This window comes from Helianthus annuus, chromosome 13 (assembly GCF_002127325.2).
Source record: "Helianthus annuus cultivar XRQ/B chromosome 13, HanXRQr2.0-SUNRISE, whole genome shotgun sequence".
Lineage (NCBI taxonomy): Eukaryota > Viridiplantae > Streptophyta > Magnoliopsida > Asterales > Asteraceae > Helianthus > Helianthus annuus.
The window spans coordinates 109,573,411-109,593,760 of NC_035445.2; positions in this window are offsets into that span (position 1 = coordinate 109,573,411).

Genomic DNA, 20,350 nt, shown 5'->3' on the forward strand with positions numbered 1-20,350 from the left:
TTATTTACGAAAATCCACCTCCGGTACTTGGTATTTTTGTAATAAAAATCATGGCGAAGTTTAATTTGAAAACCAAGTTAAAAATATATTTTGTAAACGCTTGTTAGAAAGATATTTCTAAGTGTTGAAATTCTAGAAAAATTTCGCCAGAGTTTCCCCTGTAAATGGAGGTGTCCATGCTTTTTAACATATCATTTTCTTTTGTAAAAATCATTCCAACAACCATCAAGCAGCAACATACAATTTTTAACCACTAATCTTGATAAAAATAAGCCTAAATCATAAACTCATGAACTTGAAAGTGTGTAAAAATATGTAGTAAGTTACTATCATGCTTAGTAGGTCTTGTTATCTTTAAAAATAAGATTAGTTTCTTAAAAACTTTGTTTTTAAAGAATTTGAAGTTTAACAACTTCTAGTCATGATTTTCAAAAGTATTTCTTTGTTAAATTTTCTTGTTACACAAGTGTTCACACACTTGTTTACTTACTAAAAATGCTTTTAGTTCATACAAGATCCGGGTTTTAACAAAACTAGGATTTTTCACTTGGTTCTTCCGAAAAACCACTTGTAGATCTTTAGATCTACAAGTTTAGAATCTTATTTTTCAAGAAAAATTATATTTATTCAAGTTCAAGGTTCATGTATGGATGGATTCATCATCTTTCATATTTCTAACTTTTACATCTTACTAGTTCATGTTCTTATACATGAACTAGTATGTCTTGATGATGATTCATCTTATTTCTACTAACATACAACATGTGATAATCATAACAACACAAGATCTACATGATTTACCCATATATCTTCTCTTTGTCCACCCTTTATCACTATATGTTCAAGACTTTAGATTATGTTCATTAGTGTTTCTTATCATTTCATCATTCAACCATCTATTAACCACTAAAATCAAGAACAAGATGATGTTTTAGAACACTTACTACTAGCACAAGGCTAGGGGAGAAACAAGGCGTAAAAATGGTGGATAAAAGAAAACAAGTGCGGTCCTTGAACTTCTGGGTGCACCAAGCTTGTTTGTAGGACTCCTTGCACCTTTGTGTGTATGTAAAATGGCTAGAATGAAACTTGATGGTGGTTGTAGGGTGGCGGGTGGTGGCGGCCGTGACTAGGAGAAGAAGGGAGAGGAGAGTTGTTTGTTGAAGTGTTAGAAATGAGAGAGAATGGTTATCCTCTAAACATATTTATAAACCATAATCCTTATTATCCATCATGCAACATGTTCCATATCTTCCAACATAAATCAATAAAATAATCAAAGGAAATGGGAGTGGGTCACCCCTTGTGGTGACCGTCAAGTAGGGGGGTAGGGGTTGGGTGGTGATCCTTGGTTACTTATTTAGTTAGGATGTAAGTGTTTAGTTAGGGTGTTGTTATGTGTTATTTAATCTAAAGTGTGTTAGGGTGTTCGGGGACCCTAACTAGCTCAGAAAAGTAGAAACAATGTATTTGACAATATTTTTATGTTCCGGGTAAAGTCCGGTTGTTCGGTTGGATGTTGATCCGTTAAGTGTTAAGTAAAGCTTTAAAGTATCTTTTATATTATCTTTTAGTAACACATTAAATTCCCAACACTTTGGAAAGTGTCTAGGGCTATTTTGCGAAGTTTCTTGCACTTTACTAGCATTGTTAAATGCTGAATTTTGTTTATTTAGTGTAGAATTCTGCACTTTAAGTATATTTTAGGCACTTCCGGTCACTATAACTACATCCTAGTGACGCAGTTTTATGATCCTCACCTCCCTACACTCCCTATTAGTGTAGTATTCCATTCCTGGCTCATTCTGGCCTCAAAAATATGTCTATCTAGGTACTGGCATTGTCATCATGTTTTCTGGGTTATCCGCTCACTGTGCTAACTATGCTTTTGTGCATCAAGTTTGTCACTATTGTTTGTGTATAATAAATGGAGTGACAGTATGAATGTGATGCATGTGTATGTATGTAACAGAAATCAGTAAGCAATAAAATATACAGTTGTAATTAAGCACAGTCATTAAGCATAAATCAATATTAATTAAACGTACGGATGCATACAAATCTGACAGTTGTCACAGATACAATCCTAAAGCGTCGGATTATTGAAAGATAATTAATTAAGTTATTAATGCATAATGTGGTAGGCCCCTCTTTTTAAGGTGACGTTACCCTCGGCTAAGTAGTCTGAGTCAGCAGGGATACAGTCCTAAGTAGCCGGGTTAAAGTTTTAATAGTAGTTTATATAAGAGGGGATCAAAGAGTTTGGACCCCCGCCATCCAATGCCATTGGGTATTGAAGGAGGTTCTACTAAATTTGACCCAGGTCCTTTGCAGGATCTATACACAGAACAATGGCAAGATTCTTACCAAACCATTCCCTTAACCCCCGACCAGGTAGCCAACATATCTCCATATAGACCGTGGAGATATGAATGGTGAAAATCTTTTATTTTATATAGACAGTAAAATAATGCTAACACACCATGGACAAATTATAAGAAAGAATCACATTCAACATGTAAAAGTAGTTATTAAAGTCATTAATACATAACCAGATAAAAAGGGCAAAAAGATTAAAAATAAAAAGTGTTACACTAAATGCTTGTCTTCACCAAGTGATGTAAGAGACTTAGGCAAACATGGCCTTTGATTGTCAAGAACTCTTACGATCAATCTTGGATCCCGAGACGACTCACACATTCTATGATGGATGATGGTGGTGGATGATGGTGTTGTGATGGTGGTGGTGGGTGGGTGAAGTGTGAGAGAGGTGGTGTGCCAAGGGATGGTTTGCAAATGAGCCAAGAACCCCGTGTCCATTGGGCAGGCCCCGTGTCCATCCTCCTAATCTTTCTTCTTTAATTGCAGTTTGTCTGCATTAGTTGACCACGCCCCCGTGTCCGCTGAGCACGACCCCGTGTGCAGAAGTGTATCTGTACTATCAAGATTTCCCTAGATTCTGCGAATCTTAGAGTTGACCACGGCCCCGTGTCCGCTGAGCACGACCCCGTGGTGGGTGATAGAAGCTTTTACAACATTGTCTTTTCTGCTGACACTTGGGCACGCCCCCGTGCTCACTAAGCACGGGGCGTATTCAACCTTTTGTTCTCTTTGTTTTACTTGGGCAGATGCTATCGAGGGGTCGAGCATGCCACGTTTGTTCCTTTTCTTGTATTTATGTTAGATTTAGCTGCCTTTTTGCTTCTTTTGTTCATTTGAGCTCATTTAATCCTGAAAATACAAAAGGAAGACAAAAACACACTTTTTCCAACATTAGTACTAAAAAACGGTTAGTTTTATGACACAATTGATGTAATTTATATGTTGCATTTTGTGCACATCAAATACCCCCACACTTGAATCTTTGCTTGTCCTCAAGCAAAACTCTTTATAATGTGGCTTTACACTCCCAAATGGAATGGGTAGAAGAGAAGGTTTTTGGGCTTGTCATAGAGTGTAGGGATTTCCAAGATTCTTTATTAAGTTTTATTTTTATTTATTTACAATCCTATTCGTCGTGATTTATTAAAAACATTACATAAGATAAATTACTTATTAGGGTGACGGGTGGTCCATAGGACAACCCTTAATGATGTTTAAAGACGGATTTATCCTTCACTTAATCGCGTAATTATCTTGAATTAGATGACTACGGTTGCTCATGTTTCAGGTGCAGTTCAGGAGCTGAAAAGGGATAAAACGCAGCTTTGGAAGGTTTAGAGATGAACGGGTCGTGCGTGGAAGGAACAAAGAAACAAAACACATGAATCACGGCTTCACCGTAAATTACGGTGGCCACCGTAATTTACGGTGGCCTTGATTGCTGAGTTGTTCCACCGTAAATCAGTAGAGAATGGCCGTAACATCTTGAAGACCACCGTAAATTACGGTGGGTACCGTAATTTACGGTGGAGGCTGCGAGGAAAACGTAACTGCCTTCATTAAAACTGTTTTTGGGTGTCTTTTCACATTATCTCATCATTGGACGGTTTTGGAGCATTTTAGGGGCGTTTTTGGCTATTCTTACTTGGTTGGAAACAATTCTAAACATTTCGGTTTGTATTTTGATCCTTATGAACATTGATTTTGTTGGAATGATGATTCACCAAGCCATGTCCGGCTAAACTTTTGGTGATCATCTTAGGTGAAGGTTTCTACTATGACTTTTGTGTGTTTCCTTTTATTTCTAGAATGATAAAATTGGTGTGTTTGCTATGTTTATTATGGTGAATGAATGTTTGATTGTAACTTGTTAATTGATGTTTTGATTCTAGTCTAAATCGTATGTTCTTGGTGTCGTTGACAATCGGGATATCACGGGAAGGTTAGGGTTGGATATTGATTAATCGATCATCGGGTAACAACCTCGCGTTTATATAATCTGTGACACCCCAGGAAAACCAGTAAACGATACAACTACCTAGCTTCCTCAGTAACCGCATGCTAAATTTCGGGACGAAATTTCTTTCAAGTTGGGGATAATGTGACAACTCGAATTTCCAAGATTCCTATTTCGCATTTATTGCACGTTCATGTATTGTTTGGTTGTTTAATTGCACAAATAATTGGCTATGGAATTGTATACGTTTCGATTCAATGAAGTGTATTGTGTGTGTTTGTGCATGGTTATGTGTTAATCGTGATAGACTTGTCAAATGCATAAACTTGGTGATGAAACTGTGAAACTGTTTGAGATGGTGTAATATTGTAAAATATAATAATTAAGGGTGTGTAGAGTGATTAGTGAAACTTATATGATACTTAACCCTAATCCCTTGTTCACTAATCATTTTCACAAAAACCAAAGCACGTACATTCACTTTCTCTGGCAATCATCATCACCATCATCATTGGCACAAGATAATCATCACTCTTGATTCCTCTTTCTTTAGAATCATTCAAGGTAACCGTTTACTGATTGTTTGATTGTATCAATTCTTGATTATTAGAACACTTGTAAACCCTAGCTTTCATATGATGGTTCTGTGCTTTGATTGATTCTAATTACTGATTGAATTCTGATGATTGAGAAATGAATTAGATTAGGGTGTAATTAATTGCCTGATGTTAAGATACAAGTCATGATAGAATGATTGATTGATAAGTGATTTCTGTTCTGCAAATGTATGAGTTAGGGTTTCTTGATCGCATGAACGTAAGTGTAACTGTCCCAATGATTCTATGTATTAGCTTTGGAAATCACGTATGTTAAAGTTCGGAGTAAATAGTCAGAGTTTTGTGAATGAAAGTGATTGTTTGTCTGAGTTTTATGTTATCATACATTGTCCGAATTTTATAGAGGTTAACAAGGATCCGACTTTTGTAAGTTAAACACTAAGTCCGACCTTTATGAGCATCACAAGATAATCTGACCTTTTGAGATGGGCTTAGTCCGAGTTTCTGGACCTAGAAGCCTTGTCCGACCTTTGTTATGTAAATAATGTCCGACCTTTGTTATGTAAATAATGTCCGACCTTTGTTATGTAAATAATGTCTGACTTTTGTTTATGTAAATAATGTCCGAACTTGAATAAGTATGAGGTGTTTGGTCCGACTTCTTTATAAATGAATGTTGTCCGATCTTTAATCACTTGAAGGGGTCCGAGTTTTATATGAGAAGGTGAGGTCCGACCTTTTAAATGATCATGTGGTCCGAGTTTATGGCCTTTTCCCCTTGTCCGACCTTTAAGCATTGAAAGGGGTCCGAGTTTTGTGACTTGATCCCTTGTCCGACCTTTAAAGCCCCCACCACCCTCTTATCCGACTTTCAAACAGGGGAAGCCCCCCACACATGTCTGAGTTTTTATGAATGGCAAGGCCCTGTCTGATTTCGTGTGTGTTTAATATGAGGCCTTGAGATGTGTGTTATATAATGTTGAATCTGTCAAGATGTGTATGTCACTTGGTAAGCCACCAACTCCGTTAAACTTGTGAAGTTATTAACACTGCTAAATGTATTAAGTATGTTAGCAGTGGCAATTAGATTAATATCCACGTTAGATTAAACTGTATAATCAAAGACGCCACGCATGAATTATGTGGATAAGATTAACTGTGTACGTGATGTATGATTCTGTATATAATCGTATGATACTGAGTGCAACTGTATGATCTTGTATGTATGAATCATTCTATGAGATATCATCCTGTACGCAATAAGCACACAAAACACAGTTGCTTGAATATCAATGACTTGCAAACCCTAATTTGATGCAAAGACTTACATCGTATCATGTGCAACATATTCTAGGTCGTGTGTAACGGACTTAGACATTTGATAAACCCTAGAGCATAGCATACCGAGCAAACCAAGGTGAGTTCACACAGCCAAGGCATGGGGTTCCCAGGGTGGGAATGGGATTGATTTATTTATTTGTACTTCTCTAGATAATGGAACGTAGTGATATGATCCTCGGGTGAGGAAGGTGATTGGTTAAGATACTGCTAGACTAGTGATGCTTATAGAACTGATCTTCGCACACACGCCGGGGTTGGCTGCGATAATATGACTGATCTTCGCACACATGCCAGGGTTGGCTGCGATAATATGACTCATCTTCGCACACATGCCTAGGAAGGCTGCGAACTATACACTAAAACATCGCACAGGTGCCGGGTGGCCGCGATACAAACATACCTAGTCTAGAATACTTGAGAACTTTCCCTAATCTTCGCATACATGCCTAGAGGGCTGCGATACGAACTAATACGGTATATGACCTAATGAACGAACACAAGGCTCACAATACGGATACTATAACTAAACAATAAACATTTCACTTGGGAAACCCCCACCATCTATGAATATGTTTGGGAAACAGGGTAAACTGGTTAATCATGTGTTCAATTATGGGAAACCCCCACGGCAAGTAAGCCAACTTAAGACAAACTATGTTTTCGTAAAACACTTAAAACGAACATCCAACTGTGAACTCGCTCAACATTGTTGTTGACTCTCTATTACATGCCTTGCAGGCTTATAGGTGCATATCCAAGGAACTTGCTGTCTGGGAAGCTGGAGTGGTCATGGGTCGAGACACATGGAAACGCAACACAAGAACTAAGAACTTACATGTGGTTTTATAAACACTCATTGATTCAAATATGCTTCCGCTGTAAACTGTGAAAAATTGTAATATTGTAACACTTGTTGTTTATAAATGAAAGTATTATTCACCTATTCTTATGAGTTCAATGTGATTGATGGTTAAGATCCTGGTCAGTCACGCCTCCAAGCGGTGGTACTCCGCATGTGGAAGTTGGGGGTGTGACATAATCCGAGTACTTTGTTCCCTTTTATCACGTCAATTATTTATGCACGAGTTATGTCTATGTAACTCTTTCTTGTTGGAATTTCACACAATTGTTAAAAGAAACCGAATCCTAAGATGGTCGCTTGTTCCTAATCTGTTTACAAACTTAATCTTTGATTTGAAATTTAAGTAGTTAATATTAGTTCTTAAAACCAAAACAATCAACTCTTGAATTTTAGTTTTTGCAAATTAGTTTAATTTTAGTTTAAGTGCAAAGCTATAAAATCACACATTTTCCACATACTCCCTGAGTTCGATACCCACTTACCGCTAGCTAATTAGTTGTAATTGGATTTAATTTGATTGTGACCACGACATCACGTCAAATTTTGGCGCCGTTGCCGGGGAGTAGTGCGCAACGTTTGTTAATTTAGTAGTTTTGTTTTTGTTATTTTTGGGTTTACGCTGGTTGTGTTTAGTGTGCAGGTACTTTCAGGTGTATGCATACTAGAGGCTCTCACAAGTCGTCACCACTATCGTTGGATCCGGAAATTGAAAGGACATTGAGGCAAAACGGAGTTCTATTACGAGAAAACAGAATCGTTGGTTCACTTACTTCACCTATTACACCAAGAAACATCATGCAAGAATCTCGAGTACCACCCACAACGGGTCAGACGACCTCAATTTTTACACCTACTGTCAAACAACCATCACCAAACACCACCATACCTAATACTAGGGGTGTTCAAAAAAATCCGAAACCGAATCCGAAATATCCGAAAACCCGTATCCGAAATATCCGAATTTTCGGATATCCGAATTTTCGGATATCAGAAAATCGGATAATCCGAAAATTCGGATTCGGATTCGGATTCGGATAGTGATTTTGAGAATTTTCGGATAATCGGATTATCCGAAAATATCCGAAAATTTAATTTTTATTTTTTTCGGATATCCGAATATCCGAAAATATCCGAAGTATCCGAAAAATATCCGAAGTATCCGAAAAATATCCGAAATATCCGAAAAAAATATCCGAAATATCCGAAAAATATCCGAAGTATCCGAAAAATATCCGAAATATCCGAAAAAATATCCGAAATATCCGAAATTTATATTCGGATATCCGAAACTATCCGAAAAATCCGGTTCCAAATATTAAAAAATAATAAAAAATTAAAATTAAATAAAAAATTGGATATTCGGATATCCGATTAGACATCCGAACCCGAATCCGAAATTTCGGATATCCGAAAATCAGATATCCGAAATTTCGGATTCGGGTGCGGATGTCAATATTTCACTATCCGAAATTTCGGGTATCCGAAAACCGGATTATCCGATCTTGAACACCCCTAGTAGGAGTTGTTTGTTTACCTGATTAGGCTAAAGGGTATGGAGAGCCTTATCCCCAAGGGGATGGGCCGCCACGTAGGCGCCACGTAGGCTCGGCTTGAAGGGGATGGACATAGAGGGGTGGGGGATGAGCCCCTTTATGTATATATATGTATGTATGTATAGGTTATTGTGAGAGAAAGCAGGCCCGTCTCCTCCGGCTGTGGGGAGTCGTTTTTACCGAGCAGAGCCCAGGGGGGCGGTGTGGGGGACCGGCGCCGGTCCTAGCCGGGCCTCAGCCGTCCCCCATACCCTTTAGTCTTAGGGGTGAGCAAGTTTAGGTCCGTACCGATAATAACCAAGAATTGAACCAAAAATATACCCAACCCGACCCGAATCCAAGTACCTAGGTGTTTAGATCGGTTCCAATTTTTCATATAAAATCAGGTCGGGTCGGTTCTGAGTTCTTTTCATGGTGAAACCCGACTTGGACCTATGGACCAGAACCGACCTTCTATTTACGGTAGTGAATTGGTTCTGTATTTTATGTTTAATCGGTTCTCGGGTCGGGTTGGGTAATGGTCGGGCAGGGTCGGGTTTTTTCCTTTTGCTTACCCCTACTGATAATGAGTCTCTTAATTAGTTCCGACCTAGCTGTTTATTAGTTTCTTAATAGTTCAGACCTTTTACTGGTTCATCACTTAGGGGTTGTTTGGCAACATCTGAATCAATAAGTGCTGACTGAATAAGATGTCTGAATGGTTAAGAGACTCTGAACCAGTAAGTGCTGAACCAGTAAAGTGTTGTTTAGTTGCACTTCTGAATGACTTTGTAAAATTACATTTTTATCCCTCTGAACTACTTTGTACTGAATGAAATATAGCTGTTTGTTTAGCGCTCTATACTGAATGATGAATAACTTAAAAAAATACAAAAGATAATAGAAAATCATAACCATTCTTCTTTTGATAAGTTAAATGTGTTCGTACGGGATTATAAACATTACCGGTTTTGCTTTTAAGCTTTAACCATGTCGCCAATTTTGATTTTGTATAATCATAACGATTCTTCATTTGCTTTTGATCCACTACGTAATTGTGTTCTATTTTCAACTTTCCACCTACATTCTTCCATGAGTGTGGTTTAAGACTGCTCCATTCACATCCACGAAGTGTGATTTTTTTAAGACATGTTTCAGGAAATGTTTTCTCAACACCCTCTAGGTTCCAATTAGTCCTACCCCTTTTTTGTGTCATTTCTTTGAACAATTCAAAACACACACAAAATAGCTACTTAATACAAACCATACCATTAAACCATTAAGATGAGAAAATAAATCAAGTTATAACATCACAATATCGTATCATTAAACTATCACATCTTGACAAGTAAATACACAAATTCAAACTCAAATTATGTACATACACAACATAGATATGTAGCAACAGACAAATCCAAACTCAAACTTGTACATACACAACAGAGATTATTATTCTTGTACCGTATTATTATTCATGTTATTATTATATAAACAACAGAGATATATAGCAACAGATATTATATAGGTTCAAAATCAGAATTCAAACTCAAAACTTCAAATTAATAACTTCAAAATTAATAGCTTCAAAGTCAGAATCTATAGCAACAGATTTTATATACACGAAGTTTGCCCGAAGGGAAGAGTTGAATATTGAAACCCGATTAGTTTTGTGGTCTAAAAGATGGCATAGCATGCACAATAGTTGAATTTGTTGCGATTGTGAAATTAGAGGATGATTGACCCGTAGTTGGGGGGAAGAAATGCGAAAGTGGTGGGATTGTGGTAGAAGGGCTAAAGGTAATAGTGGGTTCAACTTGGGTAGTGATTGGTTGCGTGGCATTGGTTGGTGTGACTTCGGTTGTGGTATTAGGTAGGGGTGTTCAAAAAAATCCGAAACCGAATCCGAAATATCCGAAGACCCGTATCCGAAATATCCGAATTTTCGGATATCCGAATTTTCGGATATCCGAATTTTCGGATATCCGAAAATCGGATAATCCGAAAATTCGGATTCGGATAGTGATTTTGAGAATTTTCAGATAATCGGATTATCCGAAAATATCCGAAAATTTAATTTTTATTTTTTTCGGATATCCGAATATCCGAAAATATCCGAAGTATCCGAAAAATATCCAATGTATCCGAAAAATATCCGAAATATCCGAAAAATATCCGAAGTATCCGAAAAATATCCGAAATATCCGAAAAAAATATCCGAAATATCCGAAATTTATATTCGGATATCCGAAACTATCCGAAAAATCTGGTTCCGAATATTAAAAAATAATGAAAAAATTTAAAATTAAATAAAAAATTGGATATTCGAATATCCGATTAGATATCCGAACCCGAATCCGAAATTTCAGATATCCGAAATTTCAGATTCGGGTGCGGATGTCAATATTTCACTATCGAAATTTCGGATATCCGAAAACCGGATTATCCGATCTTGAACACCCCTAGTAGGAATTGTTTGTTTAGCTGATTAGGCTAAAGGGTATGGAGAGCCTCATCCCCAAGGGGATGGGCCGCCACGTAGGCTCGGCTTGAAGGGGATGGACCTAGAGGGGTGGGGGATGAGCCCCTTTATGTATATATATGTATGTATGTATAGGTTATTGTGAGAGAAAGCAGGCCCGTCTCCTCCGGCTGTGGGGAGTCGTTTTTGCCGAGCCGAGCCCAGGGGGCGGTGTGGGGGACCGGCGCCGGTCCTAGCCGGGCCTCAGCCGGCCCCCATACCCTTTAGTCTTAGGGGTGAGCAAGTTTAGGCCCGTACCGATAATAACCGAGAATCGAACCGAAAATATACCCAACCCGACCCGAATCCAAGTACCTAGGTATTTAGATCGGTTCCGATTTTTCATATAAAATCAGGTCGGGTCGGTTCTCAGTTCTTTTCAAGGTGAAACCCGACTTGGACCTATGGACCGGAACCGACCTTCAATTTTACGGTAGTGAATTGGTTTTGTATTTTATGTTTAATCGGTTCTCGGGTAGGGTCGGGTAATGGTCGGGTAGGGTCGGGTTTTTCCTTTTGCTTACCCCTACTGATAATGAGTCATTAGTTCCGACCTAGCTGTTAATTAGTTTCTTAATAGTTCAGACCTTTTACTGGTTCAACACTTAGGGGTTGTTTGGCAACATCTGAATCAATAAGTGCTGAATGAATAAGATGTCTGAATGGTTAATAGACTCTGAACCAGTAAGTGCTGAACCAGTAAAGTGTTGTTTAGTTGCACCTCTGAATGACTGTGTAAAATGACATTTTTATCCCTCTGAACTACTTTGTACTGAATGAAATATAGCTGTTTGTTTAGCGCTCTATACTGAATGATGAATAACTTAAAAAAAAATACAAAACATAATAGAAAATCATAACTATTCTTCTTTTGATAAGTTAAATGTGTTCGTACGGGATTATAAACATTACCGGTTTTGCTTTTAAGCTTTAACCATGTCGCCAATTTTGATTTTGTATAATCATAACGATTCTTCATTTGCTTTTGATCCACTTCGTAATTGTGTTCTATTTTCAACTTTCCACCTACATTCTTCCATGAGTGTGGTTTAAGACTGCTCCCTTCACATCCACGAAGTGTGATTTTTTTGAAGACATGTTTCAAGAAATGTTTTCTCAACACCCTCTAGGTTCCAATTAGTCCTACCCCCTTTTTGTGTCATTTCTTTGAACAATTCAAAACACACACAAAATAGCTACTTAATACAAACCATACCATTAAACCATTAAGATGAGAAAATAAATCAAATTATAACATCACAATATGGTACAAGAATAATAATCTCTGTTGTGTATGTACAAGTTTGGGTTTGGATTTGTCTGTTGCTACATATCTATGTTGTGTATGTACATAATTTGAGTTTGAATTTGTGTATTTACTTGTCAAGATGTGATAGTTTAATGATACGATATTGTGATGTTATAATTTGATTTATTTTCTCATCTTAACGGTTTAATGGTATGGTTTGTATTAAGTAGCTATTTTGTGTGTGTTTTGAATTGTTCAAAGAAATGACACAAAAAAGGGGTAGGACTAATTGGAACCTAGAGGGTGTTGAGAAAACATTTCTTGAAACATGTCTTCAAAAAAATCACACTTCGTGGATGTGAAGGGAGCAGTCTTAAACCACACTCATGGAAGAATGTAGGTGGAAAGTTGAAAATAGAACACAATTACGTAGTGGATCAAAAGCAAATGAAGAATCGTTATGATTATACAAAATCAAAATTGGCGACACGGTTAAAGCTTAAAAGCAAAACCGGTAATGTTTATAATCCCGTACGAACACATTTGACTTATCAAAAAAAGAATGGTTATGATTTTCTATTATGTTTTGTATTTTTTTAAGTTATTCATCATTCAGTATAGAGCGCTAAACAAACAACTATATTTCATTCAGTACAAAGTAGTTCAGAGGGATAAAAATGTCATTTTACACAGTCATTCAGAGGTGCAACTAAACAACACTTTACTGGTTCAGCACTTACTGGTTCAGAGTCTCTTAACCATTCAGACATCTTATTCATTCAGCACTTAATGATTCAGATGTTGCCAAACAACCCCTAAGTGATGAACCAGTAAAAGGAGGTCTGAACTATTAAGAAACTAATTAACAGCTAGGTCGGAACTAATTAAGAGACTCATTATCAGTAGGGGTAAGCAAAAGGAAAAACCCGACCCTACACGACCATTACCCGACCCGACCCGAAAACCGATTAAACATAAAATACAAAACCAATTCACTACCGTAAAATAGAAGGTCGGTTTCGGTCCATAGGTCCAAGTCGGGTTTCACCATGAAAAGAACTGAGAACCGACCCGACCTGATTTTATATGAAAAATTGGAACCGATCTAAATACCTAGGTACTTGGATTCGGGTCGGGTTGTGTATATTTTCGGTTCGATTCTCGGTTATTATCGGTACGGACCTAAACTTGCTCACCCCTAAGACTAAAGGGTATGGGGGCCGGCTGAGGCCCGGCAAGGACCGGCGCCGGTCCCCCACACCGCCCCCTGGGCTCGGCTCGGCAAAAACGACTCCCCACAGCCGGAGGAGACGGGCCTGCTTTCTCTCACAATAACCTATACATACATACATATATATACATAAAGGGGCTCATCCCCCACCCCTCTAGGTCCATCCCCTTCAAGCCGAGCCTACGTGGCGCCTACGTGGCGGCCCATCCCCTTGGGGATGAGGCTCTCCATACCCTTTAGCCTAATCAGCTAAACAAACAACTCCTACTAGGGGTGTTCAAGATCGGATAATCTGGTTTTCGGATATCCGAAATTTCGGATAGTGAAATATTGACATCCGCACCCGAATCCGAAATTTCGGATATCCGATTTTCGGATATCTGAAATTTCGGATTCGGGTTCGGATATCTAATCGGATATCCGTATCCAATTTTTTATTTAATTTTAAATTTTTTTATTATTTTTTAATATTCGGAACCAGATTTTTCGGATAGTTTCGGATATCCGAATATAAATTTCGGATATTTCGGATATTTTTTCGGATATTTCGGATATTTTTCGGATACTTCGGATATTTTTCGGATATTTTTTCGGATATTTCGGATATTTTTCGGATACTTCGGATATTTTCGGATATTCGGATATCCGAAAAAAATAAAAATTAAATTTTCGGATATTTTTGGATAATCCGATTATCCGAAAATTCTCAAAATCACTATCCAAATCCGAATCCGAATCCAAATTTTCAGATTATCCGATTTTCGGATATCCGAAAATTCGGATATTTCGGATACGGGTTTTCGGATATTTCGGATTCGGTTTCGGATTTTTTTGAACACCCCTACCTAATACCACAACCGAAGTCACACCAACCAATGCCACGCAACCAATCACTACCCAAGTTGAACCCACTATTACCTTTAGCCCTTCTACCACAATCCCACCACTTTCCCATTTCTTCCCCCCAACTACGGGTCAATCATCCTCTAATTTCACAATCGCACCAAATTCAACTATTGTGCATGCTATGCCATCTTTTAGACCACAAAACTAATCGGGTTTCAATATTTAACTCTTCCCTTCGGGCAATCTTCGGGAGTTCAAGGGGATGGTTATGATGATGGGTATGAAGAGGAATTTAGGGGATACGAAGAAGAAGGCTTTTACTATGGGGGTGATGGAGGATATTTGGGGTTACAAGGCGAAGCGGCTCAGCAAAGTCAACCCATTCAACAATTTCAAAATATGGGTAGACTACCGGTTGGAGTGCAACACATTAGACCGCAAGGGCCACAATTGCAACGCCCTACACTGCTACAACACGTGCGACCTCAAAACGTGCAACCTCAATTTCAAGGGCCGATTCCACAACAACCAATGCATCCACATCAACATCAATATCAACCACCATTTGTTCCTCAAGGGCCTATGCAAGGGCAAATGGGTCAACCAAGGGCACCATTGGGCGCGTGCCTCAAAGACATCAAAGGGAAGTAGTATGGGGAATTGAAGCTCACTTCCGGCCCATTATCACTAACAATCCTTCGCCGGTAGTGATTCCTCATCGAGCGGATGGAAGGACCTTTGAAGTTAGAACAACCGCTCTCTAAAGTTTACCAAAGTTCAAAGGGTAAGTTCAAAGGGTTAGCAACGGAAGAACCCTACTTCCATTTAGAGACATATGACACCATTTGCAACACTATTGGAGGTCAAGGGTTTTCTGCGGATGATGTCAAGTTGGTCCTTTTCCAGTTTTCCCTTGAAGATAAAGCGAAGAGATGGTTTCATACATTGCCCTCCGCGTCTATTTTTACATGGGCCGACATGCAACAAATATTCTTGGATGAATATTACACTTCTCAAAAGACCAACGATGCTAGAAGAGGTTTGAGAAGTTTCCAACAACAATCGGGGGAAATGTTTCACGAAGCGTTTGAGAGGTTCAACATGATGTTACGGAATTGCCCTCATCACGGGATCCAACTTTGGGAATTGTTTAATGCATTTCATGAAGGGTTGAGTTCGGAGGATGCACGGGATTTGATGTCAATTACTAACGGTACGTGCGGTACGAATTATGAGCATATTGATTGGGCATTTTTGGAGCAAATGGTGGTGAATTCGAAGAGAAAAGCTCAATCTTCAAGAAGGGCAAGGCATGTGATTCAAAGGCCCCAAGTGCATGGAGTTGAGAGTGGCAACGTTCAAACCACGAATCAAGTGTACAACGTGTGCACAAATTGCAACGAAATAGGCCACACGGCGGAAGTTTGTGTAGTGGGCTTGGTTGATGAGCAAGTAGAAGAGGTTAATGCAATTCAAGGAGGGGGTGGTCGAAATTTCAACATGAACTCCAATACATACCACCCCGGGTAACGAAATCATCCGAATTTTCGCTATGGGAACGCGACGAACCAAGCTAACCCAAATTTTCAAGGAGACCAAGGTAACTTTGCACCTCGTCAACAATACAATCAAGGCAACTATAGAGGTGGAAACAATTATGGGTACCAAGGGCAATTTCAACAATCGGGTCAAAGTGGTTCGGGTCAACCTTCGTCAAGCGGGAAGGAAGTTATGGATATGCTTCGGGCTATGCAACAAGATATGCAAAAGCGAAATCAACTTGATGAAGTTCAAATGCAAAAGGATGAAGTTCGTGACAAGAGCATCCAATCACTAACAACCCAAATGGGTCAATTGGCAACGGATGTGGCGGAGTTGAAGAAAGGCAAGGGTCAACTTCCTAGCGACACCAAGGTAAATCCTTCACATGGTTCGTAACGAGGTAATGTTAATATTAGTCATGTTAGTGTTTTGAGAAGTGGCAAAGAATTTAAAGCTAATTTGTCACCGGGTGTGGTCGAGGGGGTAGTTGAGGATATCACGGGTAATGAAAGTGATGGTGAAGTTTCACCAGTTAAACCTAAAGAATCAAATGCTAACAAACTGGGGTTGGGTGAAAATGAAAAAAAGCGAAAAAGTTGAGGGTGAACCGAGTCAAGTCTCGTTTCCATCGGCTTTACTTGACCCGAGTAGAAAAATTTTTATTGCACCAAGCGGTCCCCAAAAAGAAGAGTTGTGGGACATGTTTAAACAAGTAAAAATCAATCTTCCACTACTTGATGCAATAAAACAAGTACCCGCTTATGCTAAATTTCTTAAGGAATTGTGTACACAAAAATGACAACAAAAGAAAAAGATGCCTAAGTGGGTAGACTTGACTATTTTTTTTTTTTTTTTTTTTTTTGTGAGTGCAGTTTTGAATGAGGAGCTTCCTCCTAAGCTCCAAGATCCGGGCACGCCATTAATTAACATTCAAGTGGGTAATTTTCAAATGGCAAAGGCGTTGCTAGATCTTGGAGCCGGGGTTAGCATTTTACCGGGGGGCTTATATGACCAATACGATTTTGGTCCGTTAGCAAGAGTGGAGACAACGGTTGTCTTGGCCAATTTGTCTCATAAGTTACCTCGGGGGATGGTTCAAAATGTAATTGTTAAAATTGATGAGTTTTACTACCCGGTTGACTTTGTAGTTTTGGACTACTCGTCCGAGGACCCAAAACAACAACAAAATGTAATTTTGGGTCGGCCATTCTTGAGCACCGCGCATGCTGTCATCGATTGTAGATTTGGTACAGTCGATATGACTTTTGGAAATCGAAAAATGCGTTTGAATGTTTTCACTAACAATTCTAATGCTAATGGTGTTGATGAGTGTTTCATGGCAGATTTAGTTGAAGGATGCAACCCGCATGAATATGAGGAGGATGGTATGGAAGTTTGTTTGTGTGATTTTTCTGAATAGGTACATGCTTATGCACTACGGGTTGAAGAAGAAAAGCAAGATGCTATGGCCTTGAGGGAAGGTCGGCCGCCATGGACTCACCAATTTGAAAGCTTCCCGGCGGAAATAGACTCGGGAACTAGACCATCATTGGAAGAGCCGCCAAGGTTGGAGCTCAAAGACTTGCCAAGCCACTTGAAGTATGCGTTTTTAGGGGATAATGACACATTACCGGTCATTATTGCCTCAAACTTAGAGTTGGGGCAAGAGCAAGCGTTGTTGGACGTGTTGAGAGTAAACAAGGGAGCTATTGGATGGACGATTGCCGATCTCAAAGGAATTAGTCGATCTATCGTCATGCACAAAATTATTACCACCGAAGATGCAAAGCCGACACGAGAAGCTCAAAGGCGATTGAATCCGAACCTACGGGAGGTAGTAAAAAGGAGGTAATTAAATGGCTGGATGCAGGAATTATCTATCCGATTTCGGATAGCGCTTGGGTGAGTCCCACCTAAGTTGTGCCTAAGAAGGCCGGCATTCAAGTAGTCAAAGATGAAAGCGGTGAACAAGTTGCCACCCGACCGGTCACCGGGTGGCGTGTATGCATTGACTACCGAAAATTGAATGCCGCCACTTCTAAGGACCATTTCCCGTTACCTTTTATTGACCAAATCATTGAAAAATTATCGGGTCAAAAATATTACTGTTTTTTGGACGGGTATTCGGGTTACAATCAAATAGCAATACACCCGGATGACCAACACAAGACCACCTTCACTTGCCCATATGGCACTTTTGCTTTTCGGCGAATGCCATTTGGCTTGTGCAAGGCTCCGACAACTTTCCAACGATGTATGATGAGTATCTTCTCGGACATGGTTGGAGAGTCGCTCGAAGTACTTATGGATGATTTCTCCATTTTTGGCACTAGTTTTGATGCTTGTCTCAACGAATTACAAAAAGTTTTAAAACGGTGCGTTGAGAAAAATTTAGTGCTAAGTTGGGAGAAAAGTCATTTTATGGTGTAAGAAGGCATTGTGTTGGGTCACGTAATTTCGGAAAGGGGAATGGAGGTGGATAAGGCGAAAATACGGGTAATAGCATCTTTGCCACCTCTGAAAAATGTTAAGGGTGTAAGGTCATTTTTGGGACACGCGGGGTTTTATAGACGTTTCATAAAAGGTTTTAGTGTCATTACCAAACCTTGATGCAACTTTTTATTGAAAGATGTCCCATTTGAGTTTACTAATGAGTGTATGCAAGCTTTCACTGTTTTGAAGGAACACTTGGTTAAAGCTCCCATCTTGCAACCGCCGGATTGGTCAAAGCCATTCGAGATCATGTGTGACGCAAGCGACACTACTATTGGTGCAGTTTTGGGTCAACGGGTTGACAAGAAACCGGTGGTTATTTACTATGCAAGCAAAACCTTATCTGAAGCGCAACTGAATTACACCACAACCGAGAAGGAATTACTATCGGTGGTGTATGCTTTAGATAAGTTTCGCTCGTATATTTGGGGGAGTAAAGTTGTGGTATATTCGAACCATAGTGCGGTCCGATACTTGATGGAGAAAAAGGATGCGAAGCCTCGGTTGATTCGGTGGGTATTGTTGTTGCAGGCATTTGACTTAGAAATCCGAGACAAAAAGGGGAGTGAGAACGTAGTGGCGGATCACTTGTCTCGGATTCCGGTTGAAGGGATTGACGATGTTAGCGAAATAAATGAAAGTTTCCCCGACGAGCAACTTCTAGCCGTTTCCACCTTTGTTGCACCGTGGTACGCTCATTATGTAAATTACCTAGCCACGGGTGCCATCCCATGTCATTGGACCAAAAAGGGAAGACAACAATTTATGGTCCAAGTGAAGCAATATATTTGGGGTGAACTGGATCTTTTCAAGATCGGGCCGGATCAAGTCATTAGGAGGTGTGTACCCGAAACGGAGGTATTGGAAATTTTGACCCATGCTCATTCATCCGCATGTGGGGGTCACTTTAGCGGGCACAAAACGGGTTACCGGGTTCTCTCATGTGGGTTTTATTAGGCCACTATTTTCAAGGACGCATGCGAGTTCGCAAGAAATTGCATCAACTTTCAAAAGATGGGAAGCATATCGAAGAGGGATGAGATGCCACTACAACCAATCTTGGTTGTAGAAATATTTGATGTTTGGGGCATTGACTTTATGGGCCCCTTCCCGAATTCGAACGGTTTTCTATACATTTTGGTGGCGGTAGATTATGTCTCTAAGTGGATTGAAGCCATTGCAACACGCACAAATGACCATTCGGTTGTTTGTAAATTTGTTCAATCCAACATATTTGCCCGTTTCGGCATTCCGAGGGTTATCAAAAGTGATGGTGGTTCGCGTTTCAAGAACTTCAATTTCGGGAAATTGTTGAAGAGGTATAGCGTGAATCATCGGATTGCCACACCTTACCATCCGCAAACGAGTGGACAAGTTGAGGTGTCCAACCGTCAAATCAAGGAAATCCTCATGAAGACGGTGAGAATGGATAGGAAGGATTGGTCGAGTAAATTGGATGATGCGTTGTGGGCATACCGAACGGCCTTCAAGACTCCGATTGGCAAAACACCTTACCGGATGGTGTATGGAAACAGTTGTCACTTGCCAATGGAGTTAGCGCATCGGGATTATTGGGCAATCACTACGGTTAATGCGAACTACAATGAAGCGGGGAAGATGAGGAAGTTACAATTGTGTGAAATTGAAAAGCTTAGAGACGAGGCGTATGAATGTGCATCGGCGTATAAAGACAAACTCAAGAAGGTACATGATGCAAAATTGAGGAAGAAAACGTTTGAAGTTGGTCAAAAAGTTTGGTTGTACAACTCAAGACTCAAGATGTTTGCGGGCAAGCTTAAAAGTAAATGGATAGGCTCGTTTGGAAGGTTTGGTGACGTAG